The sequence below is a fragment of the Pelophylax lessonae genome (genome assembly GCF_965119305.1).
Source record: "Pelophylax lessonae genome assembly, chromosome: 6".
Lineage (NCBI taxonomy): Eukaryota > Metazoa > Chordata > Amphibia > Anura > Ranidae > Pelophylax > Pelophylax lessonae.
The window spans coordinates 61,140,969-61,164,159 of NC_138773.1; positions in this window are offsets into that span (position 1 = coordinate 61,140,969).

Consider the following 23,191-nt stretch of genomic DNA (forward strand, 5'->3'; position numbering starts at 1 on the left):
AGATCTTGAGTACTCACAACACTGGTTTTCCAGAAGAATCCTGCACCACAGCTCCACTTGGTCAGCACACAATGGATCCTCCAAAGCATAGCTCATCCCCTGGTCCCTAGGCCGACTGCTTGGACCACCTTCCTCTGCAACGGGAGGAGAGACAGTCGTCACCCTCCTCCTGGGACCCAGCTTCCCGCCCAAAGACACCCTGTCACATGCTCCCCTCCTATTTATGTGCAATCCCAGGATGCATTGCAGGAATGCCCTCCCACTGGAACTGACATACAACAGAGTGTGTCACTGACTAGGTTTCCTCCACTGTACAATGAGCTCCCTCATTGGCTGCAGTGGGGACACTCCCTCAGACCCAGTGAATCACACTTGGAAACGTGACAGGTTCAACTAACAGATCAGACCCTCCTGATAAGCAGAACAGGGCCATAACTATGCTTTACTTACCACCTACCTAGGAGGGTGCTACACAAGCTAACCAACATCAGGCGATTTACAAGCTGTAGGTCTGATAGGGCCTGGTAAGTGTATGGGACCCCAGGAGAAAAACAAATGACTCTGTAGTGATGGATCCCATGAACATAGTAATAAGAAGTTAGAATTTAGACGAGTCTAGTACGGCTCGTCCCTCTGGCATCTAAGGTAACAAAACAGGTATTAATTGAGCAGGCAGCCAGGTGCCCGCTCTTGCCAAGTTAGTGGGGCGTGTATCATCACTTCGAGGTCAGTTTAGGGAGTGCCCGTGAAGATGTGGCAGGGAGGAGTGCAATTAGAAGGGTAAGTGAGAGTAAGATAATAAAACCCGAGAGTGTTGGAGGTCCGGGGTAGGACAGATCAAGGCGGGGGGGGGCATTGCCTCCATCATACCCCGACCTTATGACCTGCACACAACCCAGTACCCCCCAGATCACTCAGGGTGCAAGGTAGAGGATATAGAATGCAGCGGCTGGTCAATAGGGGGCGCAGGCTAGTCACTGTGTAAAATCAGGATAAAAAAAAAAAGTGTACCTTTAATATGGCAGCGGGGCGCTGGACACATTGCTGGCTATGGGAGGGGTGGGGGCTTTGGCATCATGTGACTCTTTACTTGTAAGGTGATTGGCGGCCTTTTAGAGTGTCCTCTGGGGGCACAGCGATGCGCCCCGAACACTCCCACTCTTCGTCTGCCGTCTTGTGATTGGTCCAGCCTGGCAGCATAGCACCAGGCTGGACCGTGAAATGCTGCATCCAAGTAGTGTGTAGCCTGCAGGTCGGTTCACATTCAGCAGATAGTGGGGCTTGACAGCTGCTCGATCCCGCCCACCCCCGTCACCCCCCCCCCCCCCGAGGTTTGACAGCTGGTCTTTCTCCCTGCAAGCAGATACATTACATGACAGTGTCACACACACTAAGCTCCCTCATTGGCTCCCTCTTGCAAGCCTCACTATCTGCTGAATGTGAAACTCCCCCTCTCCCCTGTTAGTGTCCATAAGTGGTGCCTATCAGTGCCACCTATCAGTGCCCAGTAGTGCCACCTATCAGTGTCCAGTAGTGCCCCCCAGTGCCACCTCATCAGTGCCCATCAGTACCACCTATCAGTGCCCACCAGTGCCATCTCATCAGTGCCCATCAGTACCACCTATTAGTGCACACCAGTGCTGCCTCATCAGTGCCCATCAGTACCACCTATCAGTGCCCACCAGTGCCGCCTCATCAGTGCCCATCAATACCACCTATCAGTGCCCACCAGTGCCACCTCATCAGGGCCCATCAGTACCACCTATCAGTGCCCACCAGTGCCCCCTCATCAGTGCCCATCAGTACCACCTATCAGTGCCCATCAGTACTACCTAACAGTGCCCACCAGTGCCACCTCATCAGTGCCCACCAGTGCCACCTCATCAGTGCCCATCAGTGACACCTCTCAGTGTCCATCAGTGCTGCCTATCAGTGCCACCAATCAGTGCCCACCAATGCTGCCTATTAGTGCCCAGGAGGGCCTCCAATCAGTGCCCAGTGGTGCTGCCAATCAGTGCTGCCTATCGGTGCCGCCTATCAGTACTCATCAATGCCACCTATCAGTGCTGCCAATCAGTGCCCATCAGTGCTGCCAATCACTGCCCATCAGTGCCAATCAGTGTTGCCAAGCAGTGCCCATCAGTGCTGCCTATCAGTCCCTATCAGTGCCACCTATCAGTGCTGCCACTCAGTGCCCAACAGTGCTGCCTATCAATGCCCATGAGTGCACTGAGTGCAAGGATGGGGAGATTAACTCAGTAACCAGGCACATTGTCCATGGGGGGGGGGGGGGGGCTGGCCTTGTTGGGCACAACTGAAATCTGTTGATGTGTATTAATGCCACATGCCTAATAAAGTTAAATATCTCCATACTCTCCAGCGGATGTGTGGTCCTCGGGCGCGCTGATGACCGGACTTTGTGTCCGCTCTATCTTCGCTGCGGCCACTCCGGGCTGCCTATTGTGGCCCATTCAAGAGCGGCACTGCGTTGAGGACCTGACCCGCCCACATTGCGCATGACGTCATGCGCATGTGGCGTCGGGTTGAGGGTCATATTAGGCGGGGCTTCACTACACTGTCTCTCAGAAGATGGCGTTTAGCGCCATTGCAGCATGGTGCAGGTAAGATCCAGGATGGCCTTTCCTTTATGGACTTTTTTCCAGCTACTGACGCATCCCTTTAAACTTTACATCGTTTTCCTGTTTTTTAGATGATCTATTGCCTAGGCTAAGTATTTGGCCCACGGAACATTTCTCAATGGCACAGCTTGCTCTGTGCCTGATTCGAATTACCATCACTATACTATCCTAATTTGCCACTGTCCATCTGGCATATTTTCAAAAGGTAACTCCTTCCTTTATTTGGCTTGCCTTTTTAATCAAGGCTACCCTTATGTTGTACAAATTTTCTTGGGATGCTGACATGCTTATTACTGCCCATTTAGGATCAATAATGGTCTCAGGACTCCAGCTCCAGCTGCATTTTTACCTTGGCTGATCTCCCTATTTTATGAGATATGTGTGTCTTCCTCTGGAAACACGAATAGGTATTAAGCATTTATATACAAAATCCATACCCTCTATGGAGATGGTGGATACATTCGCTCTCCTTTCTCAGCGTAGATTTATCATATTTTTTCCACTCTATCTTATAACACCCATTTGGGATAGCCCACTGTCCTGATTACCCCTCCACATCCGCTGGGGAGACGTTTTCTGGGGGGGCACTTTCTTCTCATTCGGATTCAGTTTGTTGTTTGCACGGTGGAGGCTCTGGATGCACTTGGTGGTCCACACTCGCATGCATTCATGACTATATATGTACATGTACACACTAATAACTGTTGTTGTTGTTATATCATACAGGCTATTCAAGGCATATTATACTCTATGTGTTCTACACCCCTGAAGAAGCGGACCCCTTGTGCCCGCGAAACATGTCGGGAATGGTCTGATGCTCCTCATTGGACCTAATTTACTACACATTGTTGCCTTACGCCTATATGCCTCATTCTGTACTTCATCTCATATATGCTTAATGTATTTCTAGGTATATTATGATTTGCATCATATATCCTGGTTTTAATATGTACCAATAAACTTTTTTAGTTTTTACAAACACTTTTTCATTTTTGCCCTATCTGGTACCTAAAAAATCCCATCAGCCCTCCATACCTTTCCTACTGCTCTTGTTTCCTTTCTCCTATTTTCCTTCACCATTTTTTGTCCTCTCCCTTTTTCCTTCCCGTTTCTTCCCCCTCCTCCCCCCCTCCCCTCCCTCCGTCTCCCTTCCCCCCTTTTCCCCCCCTTTCCTTCCTTTTCTTCCCTCCTTCCCCCCCCCCCTTTCCTTGTCCCCCTTCCCTTTTCCCCTTCCCTTTCCCCAGTCTTCCCCCCTTTTTTCTTCTCTGTTCCTCATCTATTTTTCTGTTTACTTTCCTATTTCCATCCAGACCCATGCCCTTACACCTTGGGCTTGCGCCTTGGAGACTCTCTGGGAACATTTCCCACTATTTAAAGTTAAATATTACCACAATGCCTGTCTCTGTAATATGTAACTGCACATAAAACACGCATCAAACTGAAAACAAGACATAAACATGAAGGTAGAATCTCCTCTTATAGATATTTGCCATACAGATTAACTTCAAGTGCAATAATTCCAGAGATATGTGATTTCACATGTAATACACATCAAAAGGAAAATAAGGCATTTATCTTTTTCAAAGCTTAGCAGGGATGGTGGAACCCCTCTACAGATATTTGTCATACAATTTAAGCAGGGCTTTTGTTTCTCAGAGAATAGGTACAGGAACTGTCACCTTCTGAGTCACCCTTCGTCTTTGCCCCCTACCCACCTTTGAGCAGGGTCCCTAGGTTTCACCCCCTACCCACCTTCCAGTACAGCCCCTTTTAGAGAATGCAGAACAAAGTATCATTTGTGCTACTAAGTATTTTTCTACTAAGTATTTTCGCTGGGGCCTCCCTGCAAGTGTTGGCGACTGTATCTCACATAGTAATGTAATAAGAATTTTCCTCAAAAGTTCCAAAATTACTTTGGGCAGAGGGGGTATAGCTCAGTGGTAGAGCATTCGACTGCAGATCGAGAGGTCCCTGGTTCAAATCCAGGTGCCCCTGGAATACCCTAGCCCCGTATCCAAATGGAGAAGAGCAAAAAAATTACAAAAACAAATATTTCAAGGGAGACATGATGGAGCATTTAATGCAAATACACATCCTGCTTTGAGTTGAAACAATATGTACACAGGGAAGTCTCTGGTCGCATTTAAAAGAAAAATCAAAGCCTGTGTATTTAGTGAGAATGGTGATCACTGACTGATTGCATTTCATTTGAAAAATATGCACCTGGAGGTGGGTAGTAGGTATGTGAGTGCTTCTAACCAGCCCCTGTAGCAGCTACCCCCTTTCTGATGTCCATATAGAGGAGTGTGACTACGAGATATTCAGTATCCAGAGGAGATATCCCCTTAAGTCTACAGGTTGACAAGTGATACCTGAAACGCTCTTGAGAGTGTTAATGGAGGTGAGCAGCCATTACACCTATTTGTTTGGAATTTCAGCTCACTAAAGAGTTGCACTGGGAATCACCGGAATTATTTGATTTTTTTCACCTGTTATGAACTTGAATTTTTTCTATTTGCACTGATTTTCATCTGGACTGGGACTTTTGATTCATGATTGATTATTCATCAGTTATCTCAGTGCATGATTCACTTTATGATATTATTATTCACCACGTCACTTTTTTGATTTTGATATTTTGTCTTGCTGAAGAGCTGACAGTGGTTTGCCCTTCAGAGGGCTTTTTTTCATTTTCTTCACATTTTCTTCATATTTACCCTTATTTGCCGATTAAGTTTTATTTAGGCTATTATTATCACTTGTGCCACTGATTCAGTGATTTTTTCACTATTTTACGAAGAGCAACAACAGTTCACTCTTCATAGGGCACTTTAGTTAATTTTATTTTTTGACCAGATTTCTTTGGATAATATTATTATTTTTCAACACTTTCTTCACGTCTATGTAGGACACTGTTTGTGTTCATCCAGCGATTATAATCATTACTATTTGAGCACTTTTTGAGGACATCCACACTTATTATTTGAAGAATTTTTCATCTTCTTTTTTTGCAATTATTACTGTTACCTTCATCTCTTTCTCACCCTTGATTTTGGGTTCACGTATTGTAGATCTTTACACGCATCACTGCACTTATAGTTATTTCTATATATTTATCTTTTATCACTTTGGCACCTTTTAGCAGGTCATAGATTATACATTTTATTATCAAGTGATCTTTATGCATTATTAAGTGATTATTTTTATAGGAGACCACGAGGGACAGAGAGCCCTTGTTCCAAATCAGGGACAGTCCCTCGAAATCAGGGACAGTTGGGAGTTATGCATAAGGATGAGCGAAACAGCAGCTCCACACTTGTTCTTATGTTCATGGAAGTGGCTAAAAGAGTATAGGGTGTGCTCACATAGGGGGAGGAGAGGGTGTGCTCACATAGGGGGAGGAGAGGGTGCGCTCACATAGGGGGAGGAGAGGGTGCGCTCACATAGGGGGAGGAGAGGGTGCGCTCACATAGAGGTAGGAGACGGTGCGCTCACATAGGGGGAGGAGAGGGTGTGCTCACATAGAGGGAGGAGAGGGTGCGCTCACATAGGGGAAGGAGAGGGTGAGCTCACATAGAGGGAGGAGAGGGTGCGCTCACATAGGGGAAGGAGAGGGTGCGCTCACATAGAGGGAGGAGAGGGTGCGCTCACATAGGGGAAGGAGAGGGTGAGCTCACATAGAATAATAATCCTTTGGTGGAGGGGGGATTATGGTGTGGGGTTGTTTTTCAGGGTTTGGGCTTAACCCCTTAGTGCCAGTAAAGGGATGTCTTAAGGTGTCAGCATGCCGAGACATTTTGGACAATTTCATGCTCCCAACTTTGTGGGAACAGTTTGGGATGGCCTTTTCCTGTTCTAACAGGACTGCACACCAGTGCACAAAGCAAGGTCCATAAGGACATGGAAGAGCAAGTTTTGGTTGGAGGAATTTGACTGGCATGCACACTCAACCCGACCTCAACCCGACACATCACTGCGAGCCTGGCCTTCTCGTACAACATCAGTGCCTGACCTCACAAATGCGCTTCTGGAAGAATGATCAAACATTTCTATAGATACACTCTTAAACCTTGTGGACAGCCTTCCCAGAAGAGTTGAAGCTGTTATAGCTGCAAAGGGTGGGCCAATTCAATATTAAACCCTATGGACTAAGATTGGGATGCCATTCAAGTTCATGTGCGTGTAAAGGCAGGCGTCTCAATACTTTTGACAATATAGTGTAGCAGGTTTACCAGGCATTGGGCCTGACGTGGGTCTGCCATTGTTACTGGTGATACCTTCAGCCCATTTAAGCTGAATACCCAAGTGTGAGATTGGAGACAATGATCTTTCGGGCATCTTTGGTTTGTTTTGTTTATTTTATATTGGGGATGGGAGAAGGGAATGAGTGGGATACTCCTCTGGCTCAACTTGGTAAAACTGGGACACTTTGTAGAAAAATGCCTGTTAGCACTGTCTTGACGCCAGCTGGATGCCGACCAACGCTTACTGACCCTTGAAAATTGCTTTTTTACGAAACTGTGCTAGAACTTGACTTATAATCCTCTGGTTAACCGCTTGCCGACCGCCACAAGTAGATTTACTGCGGCGGTCAGCCCCTGCCAGGCAGAGTGACGTTAATTAACGTCACTAGCCTGGGAGGGTCTGGGGAGCGAGCGCGCGCCCGCGGAGGCGCGCTCCCGCGCGGTCGCGGACCCCCCCCGCGCGTGTGACTGGCGGACCCGATGTCCGCCGGTCACTCGGCGATCGGCGGGGGAGAGGGAGAAAGTCAGGCGGCTTGTGTAAACAAGCCACCTGCCATTCTCCTCGGTGTAAAGACACTGATCACACGGATCTACTATGTAGATCCGTTGATCAGTGTCCTTACAGCTCAAGCCACAGCCAATCACAGTAGAAAGCACGCCCCTAGGGACACACACAGCCCCTCCCTCCCAAATAAACTTAACCCCTTCACTACCAGTGTATTTTTACAGTAACAGTGCATATATATATATAGCACTGATTACTGTAGAAATGTCACTGGTAACCCCAAAAGTGTCAAAAATGTCAGTCAAGGGTCCGATCTGTCCGCCGCAATGTTGCAGTACCGCAAAAAAAAAAATCGCAGATCGCCGCCATTACGCGTTAAAAAAAAAAACAACAAAAATCTTTCCCTTTGTTAGTAAACGCGATAACTTTTGCGCAAACCAATAAAAATACGCTTTTTGCAATTTTTTTTACCAAACATAGGTAGGATAAAACAAACTGGCCGAAAATGTTAAAAAATTTTGATTTTTACATTTTTTTTTTTGGGAATTTCATATAAAAAAATTTGAAAAAATTGCTATTTTTGCAAAATGTACGCTCTTTTTTTGTTTATAGCGCAAAAAGTAAAAATCGCACAGGTGATCAAATACCACCAAAAGAAAGCTCTGTTTGTGGGAAAAAAAGGACGTCAAATTCGTTTAGGTACAGCGTCGCACGACCGCGCAATTGTCCGTTAAATTCACGCAGTGCCGAATCGCAAAATACCCCCTGGTCTTTTAGCAGGAAAATCCTCCGGGGCTTAAGTGGTTAACTTAAAAGATCCTGGACTGTAGTGAAACTTGACTCTTGTCACTCTATTAAGTTCAAAAGTCCTGTGAACAGCTCCCTCCAGCCCTTCACTGACTGAGGTAGCTCCTTGTAACTGCTTGTACTGCTGCAATTCTCAACACTGCACGCTGTACACATTAACTCTTCAGGGCCCAACCGCTGGCACCCCCTTCACACTTTCAGGGTCCTCTACCAGGCACCCCCTTTGCACTTCAGGGTCCTCTCACTAGGCACACCCTCTGACACTTCAGGGTCCTTTCACTAGGCACCACCTTTACCGCTAACTAGCTCCTGGATCCCTTGGACCTTCACCGGAGCGGTCCCCTCTTTGCTAGGCAGACCCCCAGGGGCAGTTACAGTACTCACAAACTGGGAATGCTTTCCTGAAACTGGGCCCCCTCAACTCCGCTGGTCCTCGGCACACCGGATCCTCTCTGCAGCTCAGCTCTGCTCTCTGGACTCTCAGGCAGCCACCCGAGACACCCGATCCTTCTGACAGGAGGAGAGACAGCGGTACCCCATGCGGTGGGGCTGTGCCCGCACTGTACAGGTCAACACCTTGTCTAGGGGTGAATTGTCTAGGGGTGAGGAGAAAGTTTATACTCACCAGATCCTTCATTCCACCGCAAAACGGCACTCCCCCACGGTCCAGCAGTGGACTGTTCTGGGTCCACTGAGCCCGCTCTGGGCATAATGACGTCAGAAACAGTCCACAACTCAAAAGCACTGGAGTGTGGGGGTGCTGGACGGGTCTTGTGCTGGGAGGATCGGAGGATCAGGTTGGTAAATCTCCACTCTCCTCTCCCCTAGACAAAAATTGACAGTTAACCTGTGTGGTGAAAGCACGGCTCCACTGCATGGGGAAAACTTTTTTTTTGCCTGGAGTTGGGCTTTAAAGCATCTGTACCAAGTGAAGGAAATCCTGGAAACATGGCCTGCTGGGGGTGTTTGAGGACAGGGGGATGGGAAGCCCTGCTCTCCAGGTATGTAGTGTGAGGGAAGCTGAATCTCTCTGCACTGCACAATCATTTCTAACCCTCTGGGGCTCCTAGACTGCTGTGTAATCTTTATTATAAAGGTGAACCACCCCTGTATAATGCAGGTAGGTGCTCATAGGACATGAATGGATGGATGTGAAGTGAATTCAGCAAACAGCTTTTCTATACCATGCAGGTGGGATCATCATGGGGGGGGGGGGGGGGGGGGCTGGCAGGGTGCTGTACATAAAATATCACAGCCCCCCCCCCACCTCAGTACTCCTCTTAGGAACCCTCAGCCCTGATGAAAGCAGTGGGCTGGCTCTTGGGAGGAGTTATGCAAATATAAATACTCTTGATTGGAGGGTGTCAGTCTGGAGGGGTGGGCGTTCCCAGGTGGGATATATTTGCATACAAACCCCCCTAGGTAACACCCACATGTGATGCTCTGCCTCCATAACTGAAATCAAATGAATAAAAGGGGGCGGGCCAAAGACAGTCAGGCTAAGGAGGAAAGGGCTAGATATTGCTGGACGTCTGCCAGCCAGGAAATAAAGCAGGCTCTATATAACTTCCAATACACATTGTAACAAGCTCACAGACCCATTTCAGTCCAGGAGAGGAGCCGTACAACTGTGCAGGACTGAAGGGAAGGCTGGAGGTTTAGCTTTATAGTGGTTGTAAACGTGCGATTATAAAAAAAAACACACAAACATGTCATACTTGCCTGCTCTGTGTAATAGTTTTGCACAGAGCAGCCCCGATCCTCCTCTTCTGGGGTCCCCCACCGGAGCTCCAGGCCCCCCCTCTTTATTGGGTGTCCCCATGGAAAGCCGTTTTCCCTGGGTTCACTTATGTGTACCCGCTCCCGAGTCCCTCTGCGTCCATTGACACAGATGGCAGGACTCGGCCCCACCCTGTCACCAGTTTTGATTGACGGCAGTGGGAGCCAATGGCTCCTGCTGCTATTAATCTGTCCAATGAGGAGAGAGACAGCGACGGGAGTCACTGCGCTCGTGCACATTGGTGGATCGGATCGGGTTCAGGTAAGGAAAAGGGGGGTTCTGGGGGGGGAGGTGCAGCACAGAAGGATTTAAGGCTTTACAAGCACTTTAAATGACCCCTCTGCTGCTCGGCCCTAAAAAAGGGCACCTGAAGACCTCATACATAGGGCAGAGGGTGCAGAAAATGATCCGGTGCCATAGTTGTTTTGTCCTCCGTTGCCCTCACACTGCTGTCCCTTCCTGCCATTGAAATGAATAGGCCAGTGCAAGGTAATGTGGTGCCCACTGAATGGCAGTATATCTATGGATGTGTCAGGTGGTGGCCTGCCAACCAATCAGGTTTAATCAATTTAAATGCATTTGCCAAGTACCCCCTTTGTGAGGCCTGTGTGTGTGTAAAGCCTTGCTTGTCAGTAAAGTTGTGGTAATTTGAAAACATTTCTATATATAAATAGGAGGTGTTCCTGTATGTGAGCTGCTCCTGCGGTCCCTCCTCACCTCTTACATATAGAGGCGTCATCACAGGTGCCCCTCACAGCCTCATCCGCGGTGTCACAATCCCCGGACATGTCTACTCAGCCTCCGCCTCTCACCACAACACTCCGCACCTTGGTGACCTTCTACAGCCTCACACTCCATTGGCAGGCTGGTTTCCATAGCGAGCACTCCCATTGGTCTTGTCTTCCACCACACCCCCGTTCACCTTATGTCATGCAATGATATTAGATACGCAGCCTAGAGGGCAGTGATGGCGGCGGCCATATTTAGTGAGGGAAAGCAAAAATGCAGTCACATTCTGTGGAGCTGTTATTTACGTTTAAAAAAAAAAAAAAAAAGGACACCAGTTGATATTAATAAAGAGAAGAAAACTCGCACAATGTCAGGTGGTGTACTGCTCACTGCACTAACATGACACTACTTACTGTCCTGCTAGTTTATACTGCCCTGCACCATTTCCATATATTGTCCTTATAAAATGAAAACTGTCATTTCATCTCCGGAAGGTTCTCCCCCTTCCTGACCCCACCCCTTTTTGTGATATGCCACTGTATTGTTTTAACCACTTAAGGACCAGGCCTATTTCTGACACTTGTTTACAAGTTAATATCAGTATTTTTTGCTAGAAAATGACCTAAAACCCCCAAACATTGTATATGAATCCGCCGATGGGACCACCGTTATCTGAAAGAGGACCGCCTGCCGTTTCGAAAAAGACCGGGGTTTTGGCAGCTATCTGCTGCCATAACCCCAGTATTTAGTGTCAAAGTACCGATGTAAATCGTCAGCACGTGGTCGGTAAGTGGTTAAAATTGCACACGTTCATGGAATTACGACACACTTTGGTACTTAAAAATCTCCAAAAGCGACGCTTTAAACAAATATTTTTACAGGTTACCAGTTTAGAGTTAGAGAGGAAGTCTAGTGCTAGAATTATTGCTCTCACTCTAACGATCGCAGCGATACCTCACATGTGTGGTTTGAACACCGTTTAAATATATGGGCGCGACTTGTGTATGCATTCGCTTCTGCACGCAAGCTTGAAGGGATGGGGTGCTTTAAATTTTTATTTTTACTTTTTATTTTTACACTGTACCTTTAACCACTTTACCACTAGAGGATTTTGCTGTCTTACGTCTGGGCCACTTTTTGCGATTCGGCACTGTGCGACTTTAACTGACAATTGCGCGGTCGTGCGACGCCAGACCCAAACAAAATTTACGTCCTTTTTTTCCCACAAACAGAGCTTTCTTTTGGTGGTATTTGATCACCTGTGCGGTTTTTACTTTTTGCGCTATAAACAAAAAAAGAGCGTTTATTTTGAAAAAATAACAATATTTTTAACATTTTTTTTATATGAAATTCCCCCCCCCCCCCCCCAAAAATGTAAAAATCCAATTTTTTTTCAAATTTTTGGCCAATTTGTATTATGCTACCTATGTTTGGTAAAAAAAAAAAATCACAATAAGCGTATTTTAATTGGTTTGCGCAAATGTTATTGCGTTTACTAACAAAGGGAAAGATAGGAATGTAAACATCCCAATAGAAATAAGCAGGACAGATCCTCTTTAATGTGAGATCTGGGGTCATAAAAACCTCAGATATAACATTTACACCTAAAAGCAATATCAAATAAAAAGTTAAAAAAAAAATTGGCCCTTTAAGGAAATTGGGTGGAAATGATGTTTGATGTCACTCCGGTCCTCCAAGGGCATAGAGATGACCGAGAAGCGGCAGGTGGGGGGTGGGCACCTCTCCTGCCTCCCATAAAAGAGATCCTGTGGTGAATCCGCATCTGGGACCACTGTTATGTTAAAGCGGACCGCCTACTGTGTAAAAAAATACCAGGGTTATGGCAGTTATCTGCTGCCTAAATGCCGGTATTTAACGGCAAAGTAGCAACGTAAAAACACAGTGGGCAGCCTGGAAGGGGTTAAGAAAAAATGTCAGTTATTTTTTTCTGATTACAAGAAGATTAAAAAAAAAAAAAAAAAATTCTCTAAGTGTATTGAATCTGTATACTGAGTGTACAGCCAGAATTAAAAAAGCTAACAAAGAAAAAAACATCAGTTTTTTCCTTGCTGAGTACCAGGAGATAAAAAAAACAAGAAAAAATGAACTTCTGCTAGCGTATTGGATCTGTATACTGAGTGTACAGGCAGAACTCACAAAGCTCACAAACAAGGACAGGGTCCCTTTAAGAAAAAAAAAAAGTCAGTTATTTTTAGCTGAGTCATGGCTGGGAGGAGCCATGGCTGGGAGGAGCCTGGGAGGAGCCTATATAAGGCAGCTCCCGGAAGGATCCTGGCAGAAACAGAGCGCTCACTGTACCTGTACAGACCTGTTTCTACTCTGGGCGATTGTGTTATTGCGATTCTATTCTAGCAATTTCATTCACATTGATTTCTTTGCGATTTCATTGTGACTCGCTCAGAGCGTTCATTATTCTACATAATAATTATTATTCTACATAATACATAAAAGGGGAGATCATTGAACAGCTGGCAGATCCCCCAACCAAGATGCCCACAAAATTGAAGAGTTTTCGGGCTTTCCTACGCGGCTGCATTAGAGCGGCTGCTGGATGTTTTTACGGATTTGGACCAAATCAGACAGAAGACTCTATGGGTAAGTATTGTGGATATTTATAGATACATGGCGGCTGAAACCCTTTCATGGTATCCTTTGTTCTCATGTATGACGAGTCACATTCAGACAGAATTCACAAAGCTAACAAACCAACACAGGGTCCCTTTGGGAAAAAATGTCAGTTATTTTTTACTGAGTACAAGGAGATTTAAAAAAAAATGCTGTTATTGTATAAGATCTGTATACGGAGTGTGCAGGCAGAATTCACAAAGCTAACAAACCAGGACAGGTTCCTTTATAACAAAATGTCAGTTATTTTATAACAAAATGTCAGTTATTTTATAACAAAATGTCAGTTATTTTTTGCTGAGGAAGGAGATTTAAAAAAAAGAAAAAAAAAAAAGAAAACGTTCTTTAACTGTATTGGATCTGTATACTGAGTGTACAAAAAGACAGAAAACAATCAGCGCAGACAGATGAACCTAAAGACTAAAACTGCAAGCTGGACACCAAAGAAAAATCCCTCTTATCTCATACAGAACCATTAATATATATAGTGCAGCGCAATCAGCAGATCATTTTATGAGGGAATAGTCCATAATAAAAGCCAGAAGTCCCAGAACAGTCCATATGGTGCAGGAAAAATGGAAACAGATCGATCCCCTCCCCCTGTGATTACACCGCGCTCACCTGAAATATAAAAATCAGCGCTTTCCCTGAAAGGGTTAAACACCAGAGGCCGATTCCTCACACCAACCGCTTTATACAGGGAACTGGTTAAATCCGGACTGATTCCACTCACCGATAATCACAACATGAAATAAAAAGGCAATCTAAGTGCTCTCCGTTTTGAACTGTTTATTTAAAACATAAAAGACAGGAGCGCACTTCCATAGAGAAAAGCAGATGATAACATAACAGCTCTCTCCGGTAACACTGCCCTCTGGTGAAGGGGGAGACGCAGTGCCGCTGTGACAATCACAGCTTCCGACTACAGCTGATCAGAGGATGAGTGACGAGCGGCTCCACCTCCTGTACATGTATCGTCCAATGAGGGAATTCATCAGCGGGGGTGAAGTCTCGCCGTCACCCTCTTCATTAAATAGCATCAAGTGTCAGTCTATGGCTGGGACACAAAAGGCCTCACACTGCCATCTACTGGTAAATTTAAAAATGACAACAAATGCTTTTCTAACAAAGATAACCAAACCTACTGCAGATTCAATTAACCTCCCTGGCAGTATGATTGTTTCCGATTTTAGGTGTTGAAAGCGGTACCATTATTTTGCATGTAATTCTTAAGGACGAGCAGCCAAACCAACTATTTACATGTGATTTTTTTTTACTGTGCATTCTTCTTTATAATATCTCGGGTATGATAAAGTTTGAAACAGAAAATCGTAAATTATAATATAATAATTAATTATAAAAAAGTTGTAGTATATATATATATATATATATATATATATATATACATACACATACACACACACACGTGTATATATATATATATATATATATATATATATATACACACATATATATATATAAATATATATATAGTACAGTAAAACTGCAGGCAAGGGCACTGGGGGGCAAACTAATGTCAATTTATTTTATTTAGTAATGTAATCCAATAGAATTACAATATATCAGTGTGTTTGTGTGTTTTACTTTTCAAATTTGCCGCTGGTTCCACCCCCCTGCGACGTGACGCTCGCAGGGAACGGAAGCCGGGGCACAGAGCATCAGGCGCAAGATCCGGCCGCTGTATGCTGCAGGAACACATCGCGAGATCCTGGGAACAATGTAAGTAACCCCTCTTCCAGGATCCAGTGATGCTCCCTGGTGGTACCCCGAGTGTGGCTTGGGGTTACCGTTAATGACACTGAAATTCCACCCTGAGCCACACTCGGGAATACCGCTAAGGAGGTTAACATAATCACCCACCGCCATCACTACTGATCCTACACCCACAAAAAGAGAGAAACATAAAATTCATATAATAAATTCATAAAAACAAAGAAAATAAAACCATAAAATATTAAACCCCTAAAGATTATCTGTCAGTGATGAAGCAGTTGAGGTCGAACTCCACATTCAACCCCAACAGGGACAACACCCCTGTTTCAAAAATCCAAAATGATTTGCGCTGACTAAGCCGTCTGATAAAATGATCTCCTCTCCAGTGCTTCTTAACACGTTCAATGGCCCAGAATTTTAGTTCTCTGGGATCTCTATTATGATGGATACGGAAGTGCTTGGACACACTATGTGTGACTTTTCCTTTCTTAATGTTACCGATATGTTCAGCAACTCTCACATGTTGGGCTCTCGACACCCTGCCTACATATTGGAAGCTGCGGTTGCATTTCAACATATATACCACACCTTCCGTATTGCATGTAATGAGGTCCCTGATGTTATATTGTTTCCCTGTGCTATAAGCGATAATTTCCTTATGTTTTTTGATGTTATGTTTGGCATGTTTGCATGCAGAACATCTTCCGCACGCAAAAAAAAAAACAGAAAGGAAAGAAAAAAGCTTATTCTCCTTTAAAACAGGGGGATCAACCACCCCTTGGACAATTTTATCCCTAAAAGTGCGGGCCCGCCGATAGATAAACTGTGGGCATGGGGGCAGGACTGGACCAAATATCTGATCCCTAAGGAGAATTCCCCAGTATTTGGAGATGATCTTCTCAACTTTTTTATAATGAACATCGTAGTCAAGGATGATTTTGAATTCCTGTTTACCTTTCACTTTCTCTTTTGTGGAATCACCTATAAGGACACTCCCATCTAAATTCCTGACCTTCTCCATTTCAACCTCCAGATTACTCTTATTATAACCTTTTTGCACAAACCTTTTGGTCAAAATCTGGGATTGAGAGATGAAATCAGCCTCTGTGAGCAATTCCTTCTCAGGCGAATATATTGGCCCTTAGGGATATTGCACAACCAGGAGGCAGGATGACAACTCTCCAATGGGATATACCCATTTCTGTCAGTAGGTTTGAGGTAATTGCGTGTACGGAAGGTCCTCCCCTCTTTAAAGATTAATAAATCTATACTCCACCCTCCACCTCTAAGCCCCCGATCACACTGAATGCGGCACGGTTTCAAATCTGTGCAACTTTATGCACAGATGTCTATGGAAATCGCACCTAAAATCAACAAAAATAGTGCAGGAACTTTCTTGCAAATCAGGCGTCGCACCAATGTAAAATTGCCATTAAGCAAAAAAGAAACAAAAAAACAAAAAAACAAAAAAACAGGCACCAGGAGGCAGCGGTAGCACCTCCTAAATACCTGTCGGCTGCTGCTGTACCACCCTCTGAAAGGAAATCCTCCAGATCGCTACCGCAAATGTGAAAGAAACCTAAATGCAGGCACACATCATCCATTTCACACTCACCACTACCCAGAACACCACTTCCCATGTTACCCCCTCCAACTTATATCACTGACCATCCATTTCCCAACCCACAGACATCATTCATCAGCCAATTCCCACCCCCCAGCATACATACATACCACAGGCCTCTCCATACCTTCTGCTGACAGGCATCACTCCTAGCTACTTCCTACCCCCAGCTGACAGACATTATTCTATAGGCTCCTTTCACACTAACGTTCCGATCTGCTCCGCTGTTTTTTACGTGAACCCAATATGAACCTCCATTCTTCACTATGGAGCGGCGGGTGTAAACGGATGGGGATCCAGTCACACTTTCTGAGCAGCATTGTCAGTTAACAAAGCCCTTGCATTTGTATTCAAATATATTTGTCATTTATGTTAGCCAATCTGATGATTCACAAACCCCTGCCACAATGCACAACCAAGGAGGTGACACCATTACTTCCTGATGCAACTTTGCAATTTCCTTTGTGATTGGCCCACTCATTTAACAATGAAAGGTCATCGTCACACTGCTGAAAATACTTGTTGGCGGCTTCTTGACTCTCTGACTTTGAGAAACTATCACAACCAGTGGATTGGGATAAGTGCCAGGCAAACCAGCATTTTTTTATGAAGGATAACAATAGCTGCCCCTGTGATGATCAAAATATATGGAGTAGCGCTGAATCTGTTTCAATGTGTAACCAAAATAGGGTGCTCAAATATAAATATAGAAATGAATATACATATAACAATGGAATAGCTGCCCCTATGTCCCTGTCGGGTTTATTTCTTGTCCCTGGCACTGGAGTTTTCAACTTATCTCTCTATAATTTGTTGTTATATAAATAAAAATAGATCAATTGAAGATTAAGGTGCTAAATCCAATTTCTCTTTTTTATTTCAGATATGTACGGAATTTACCACAGACCCAGCTCACACGGCAGGCTTGCCGAAGTGATCGAGACTGAGTGTAAACTCCCCATCGAGACTTCACCCACGTGTGATGTTCACATTGAGCATTCACCAGACAGTGGGATTGGGATATCAGCCACAAGTGATATTCCCATTGAGATTTTACAATGTGACATTGAGATTGAGACTTCACCAAAAAGTGACATTGAGATTGAGACTTTACCAAAAAGTGACATTGAGATTGAGACTTCACCAAAAAGTGACATTGAGATTGAGACTTCACCAAAAAGTGACATTGAGATTGAGACACCCCTCAGCACTGGGGAGATTGTCCCAATCACATTGGATGGCTTCAGATTCCATCGCTTCCTCGGAGCCGGTAGTTTTGGAAAGGTAAGTGGTCAGATCTTTTCCCTGATTTAAAATGTTCAGATAGAGTGGAGGAGGATTAGAACGTCGGGTTTTTTCACTGTCTGGGGCTCCGTTGGAGAAATTTCCCCTCACTTCCTGTCCTGCTGATGCTGATTTCACCAGATAGGAAGAAATTGTTAATCTGAAATAAGGGTACAGACAGAAATCCCCTCCCCCTACTCCACTGCAGAAAAGTATTTTGATTTCTGTGTATGTGGCTGCTGCAGACCTGGACATACACTTAAGTCCGGGATCAGACTATATCGATGACAGACATCGCATATGATTCGGAGCGCACTGCTCTGAAAATCACATGCGATGTCTGTGCGATGTGAATTTAGCCATACAGATTGTATGGATGAATTTGCATCTGATTCAGACACAACACGCACAGGACCCTTTTTTGGGTCCGCAGTAGAATCAGATCGCATGGTGGTTCAAACCAATGCGATCCGATTCATGTCCGAACTGACAGTGCGCACTGATCTGGGGGTGTCGTTAACTTTGTATTGACTCCCCCAGCAATTCACATATGGCAGTGTGAACTGCCTGCAATTTAAATGCGATGCGGGAACACGTAATGGATTTGCAGGGTTCCTGCATCGCATATGTGTGAACCGGCACTAAAAGCCCAATTCATATTTTTATTTAACTGTAACTCTAAACACATTCCTGGTGCATCAAAATAAAAGGTTTTACAGTTACTTTTTTATAAAGCAGCTAAAGCCAAAGTAGAAAAGCCTGTCCTCTGCTAACATGCTGCAGAGTGGGGTATTTGCGCTCTGTTGGGAAGCAGTGATCTCTCTACAGTGGTTTAACACGCCCCCTGATAAGTCCAGGCTAGAGTTCTCCAATCAGCAAAGCTCATGTTCCATACTGGGGGGGGGGGGGGGGTACACCCATAGATGAAATATTAACCACTTAAGCCCTGGAGGATTTGGCTTTTCAAAGACCAGGCCCTATTTTGTGATTCGGCACTGCGTGAATTTGACGGACAATTGCATGGTTGTGCGCCGCTGTGCCCAAATGAAATTGACGTCCTTTTTTTCCCCACAAACAGAGCTTTCTTTTGGTGGTATTTGATCACCTGTGCGATTTTTTTTTTTTGCGCTATAAACAAAAAAAGAGAGACAATTTTGAAAAAAATAATATTTTTCACATTTTTTTATATGAAATTCTCAAAAAAAATGTAAAAATCTAATTTTTTTTAACATTTTAGGGCAATTTGTTTTCTGCTACACATTTATGGTAAATAAAATCGCAATACGCATATTTTGATTGGTTTGCGCACAAGTTATTGCGTTTACTAACTACGGGAAAGATTTATGTCATTTTTATTTATTTATTTTTTTTAACTAGTCATGGCGGCGATCTGTGATTTTTTTTGCAGGACTGCGACATTATGGCGTATAGATCGGACCCCTGACTGATATTTTTGACACTTTTGGGGGTACATTACTACAGTAATCAGTGCTATAAATATGCACCATTACTGTAAAAATGACACTGGCAGGGAAGGGGTTAACTTTATTGTTGATCAAGGGGTTAAGTGTGTCCCTGGGGGCGTGATTCTAACTGTTAGGGGCATGGCTAGTGAAGTAATCACAGAGACAAATGATCCTACATAGCAGGATCAAATAGCCTCTGTCATTACTTCAGGGAGAATGACAGACGGCTGTGTTTACATCAGCCATCTGTCTTTCTCCCTCTCCTGTGGGAGATTGCGAGTGGCCATCGGACATCGTAGCCGCCGGTCACACGCGCTGGCTAGGCAGGGAACGAGCGGGGGCGGGAGCACGCCGCCGGCATCGTGCGCTCGCCCCCTACAGGCTCGTGGGTGAGCGACGTAGTACTACGTCACTTTGCCCAGGAGAGGCTGACTGCCGCAGTAAATAGTCGTGCGGCAGTCGGCAAGTGATTAAACAATGTGAATGAAATTCTGTAATTGTCTGCTATAATTCTCTCTCCTTCTGTCTATTCCAGGTGGTTTTGGCATCACACAGCTCCACCGATGAACTGCTGGCTCTCAAAATCATGACCAAGGACAAATATTACGTCAATGAGATCCTCAATGAGAGCCGAATTCTGCAGGAAGTTCATACCAGCCAATTCTGCATCAATGTATATGGTGCCTTCCAGACAGAGGTAAGTGACTCTACCTTATTTTGTGGGAGAGGTCGGTGTGAAATGGTTAGCCTCTCAAAATACTGCTACTGGACACCTACCTTTCTCACAACCTACCCAAGATTGCAGAGGGATTCCATAGAAACTCATTTTTAACCTTGATATTTCTTTCTTCTGTGCAGGATAATGTATTTTTCGCCATGGAATACCTGAGCGGTGGAGACCTGATGGGATTCTTATCGGAAAGAGCACCACTAGATATTGCAACAACAAGGTAAGACAATGGATACCATAATAACAGGGATGGAGGTAGAACATGGTACTCTGGAAAGATCACATTAAAGTGTAGGCTTGTCCTAGATATGAAATAGATAAGATAATGGGGTACCATGATAACAGGGATGAAGGTAGAACATAGTACTAGAGATAGATCAAATCAACCTGTAGGCTTTTCCTAGATATGAGATAAGTAAGACAATAGGGTACCATGATAATAGGGATGGAGGTAGAACATAGTACTTTACATAGATCACATTAAAGTTTAGGCTTGTCCTAGATATGAGATCGCAGAAAGAAGGTAGAAGATAGGTCTAACAGGTCCTTGCATAACATCATTTTTGTTAAAGTTAGTTTGTAAATGTAAAACATTTTTTGGATTTTGGATGGAGCGGGGAAGCTTTTTTGTATTGCTTCCTGTTTTGGCCTTACATAAGCTGGCCATAGATGGATTACAATTCAGCCAGTTGAGCTAGGAACAGCTGAATTTCCATCCATCTTTGGGCAGGCTGGTTGTACTGAAGTTGAATGACTCCTGTACAACCAGCCTGTCGGGTTTTTTCATGCTATAGTCACCGGCAGGGATCATTGTATTCTGACTGCTGGGTAACCTCCCGCTGTCAAAATACAGAAGCTCCACAGAAGGAATTTATCAACACTGACTGTGCTGATGAGGGAATTGGGCAATTTTTTTTCCTAAAAAATTGCTTAATGTATGGCCGGCTATACAAGTTAAAAGAAACTGTACAATCACATTCAATCATATTTGGATATTTTTACTATCACAAAAAACAATTTGTGAGAATTTACCACGTGTATTTGCTACAAATTCATCAGTGATTTTAAATATTCATATAAACCACTTCTGTGTAGTGTGCTAAATTCTGCTGTTACTGGCAGAATTTCAACATGATTTGGTTATAGCACGCATACATGACTATTACTGATAATTGAAGCGTTAGGGTAAATTTTTTGTTATTTTTTAGCTTAGATTACCATACATAATGCTTACCATCAATCTTTTCTGTCTCCCTATCAGATTCCTCACTGCAGAGATCATTTGTGGCCTGCAGTTCCTTCATGGCCGTGGGATTGTACACCGCGATCTCAAACCAGATAACATTCTGATGGATAGCGTTGGACACGTGAGAATCGGCGACTTTGGCTTATCAGCAATAGGTGTGAGCCCTATTTACAAGGCTCTTTATGACTCGGTCGGCACTCCAAGGTACAGGGCACCGGAGGTAAGTATTGATTGGATCGTTTTGGTTTTTCTTTCTTTTTATCAGTAAAATAATCACTAACCACTTGCCGACCAGCTGCTACAGTTATACGGCGGCAGGTCAGCAGGTTTCCACGTATGACCGTAAGGTGGTCTGCGGGAGCCATCGTGGGCGCCCACTCGCCAGTGGGGAAGCCGATCCATGGGGCCAGGGGCCACTATTGCCACCGGGCACCTGTAATCACTCCCCATAAAGAGAGAACAGCGGTCTGCTCTTGTAAACACAGCAGACCTTTGTTCCCTCTGGTATCAATGCAGAGCTCCTGTGTTCCTCCTATATAGGAACACAGGTCTCTGTATTGATTTTATTAACCCATCCACCCCTACAGGTAGAAAACACCCACTAGGCTCACACTTAACCCTTTGATTGCCCCTGGGTTAACCCCTTCCCTGCCAGTGTCATTATTACAGTAACAATGCATATTTTTTGCACTGATTACTGTAGTAATGCCACTGGTCCCCCCAAAAGTGTCAAAAATGTCAGTTAGGGGTCTGATCTGTCCTCCGCAGTGTCACAGTCCCGCTAAAAATCGCTGATCACGGCCATTACTAGTAAAAAAATAAAATAAATAAAAATTACAAAAATCTTTTCTCTAGTTTGTAGACGCGATAACCTTTGCGCAATACAATCAAAATACGTTTATTGGGATTTTTTTTTTAGCAAAAATTTGTAACAGAATACAAGTTGGCCTAAAATTATGAAAAATTAGATTTTTACATTTTTTTGGGAATGTTATATAGCAGAATGTGAAAAATATAATTTTTTTTCAGAATTGTCGCTCTTTTTTGTTTATAGTGCATAAAAAATAATCGTGCAGAAGAAAGCTCTATTTGTGGGAAAAAAAGGACATGAATTTTATTTGGGTACAGCGGCGCATGACCGTGCAATTTTCCATTAAAAATATACCGCAGTGCCGAATCGCAAAAATGGCCTGGTTATTAACCACTTTAGCCCCGAAAGATTTGGCTGCTCAAAGACCAGGCCCTATTTTGCGATTCGGCACTGCCTTATTTAACGGACAATTGCGCGATCGTGCGACGCTGTACCCAAACGAAATTGATGACCTTTTTTTCCCAACAAACAGAGCTTTCTTTTGGTGGTATTTGTACACCTGTGCAATTTTTATTTTTTGCGCTATAAACAAAAAAAGAGCGACAATTTTTTCACATTTTTTTATATGAAATTCTCAAAAAAAAAAAATTCTCAATAAAAAAAAAAAAAATCTAAATTTTTTAACGTTTTAGGCCAATTTGTTTTCTGCTACATATTTTTGGTAAAAAGAAAATCGCAATAAGCTTATGTTGATTGGTTTGCGCAAAAGTTATTGCGTTTACTAACTACGGGAAAGATTTATGTCATTTTTATTGGTTTTTATTTAAACTAGTAATGGCGGCGATCTGCGTTTTTTTTTGCGGGACTGCGACATTGCGGCGGACAGATCGGACCCCTGACTGACATTTTTGACACTTTTGGGAGTAGCAGTGACATTACTACAGTA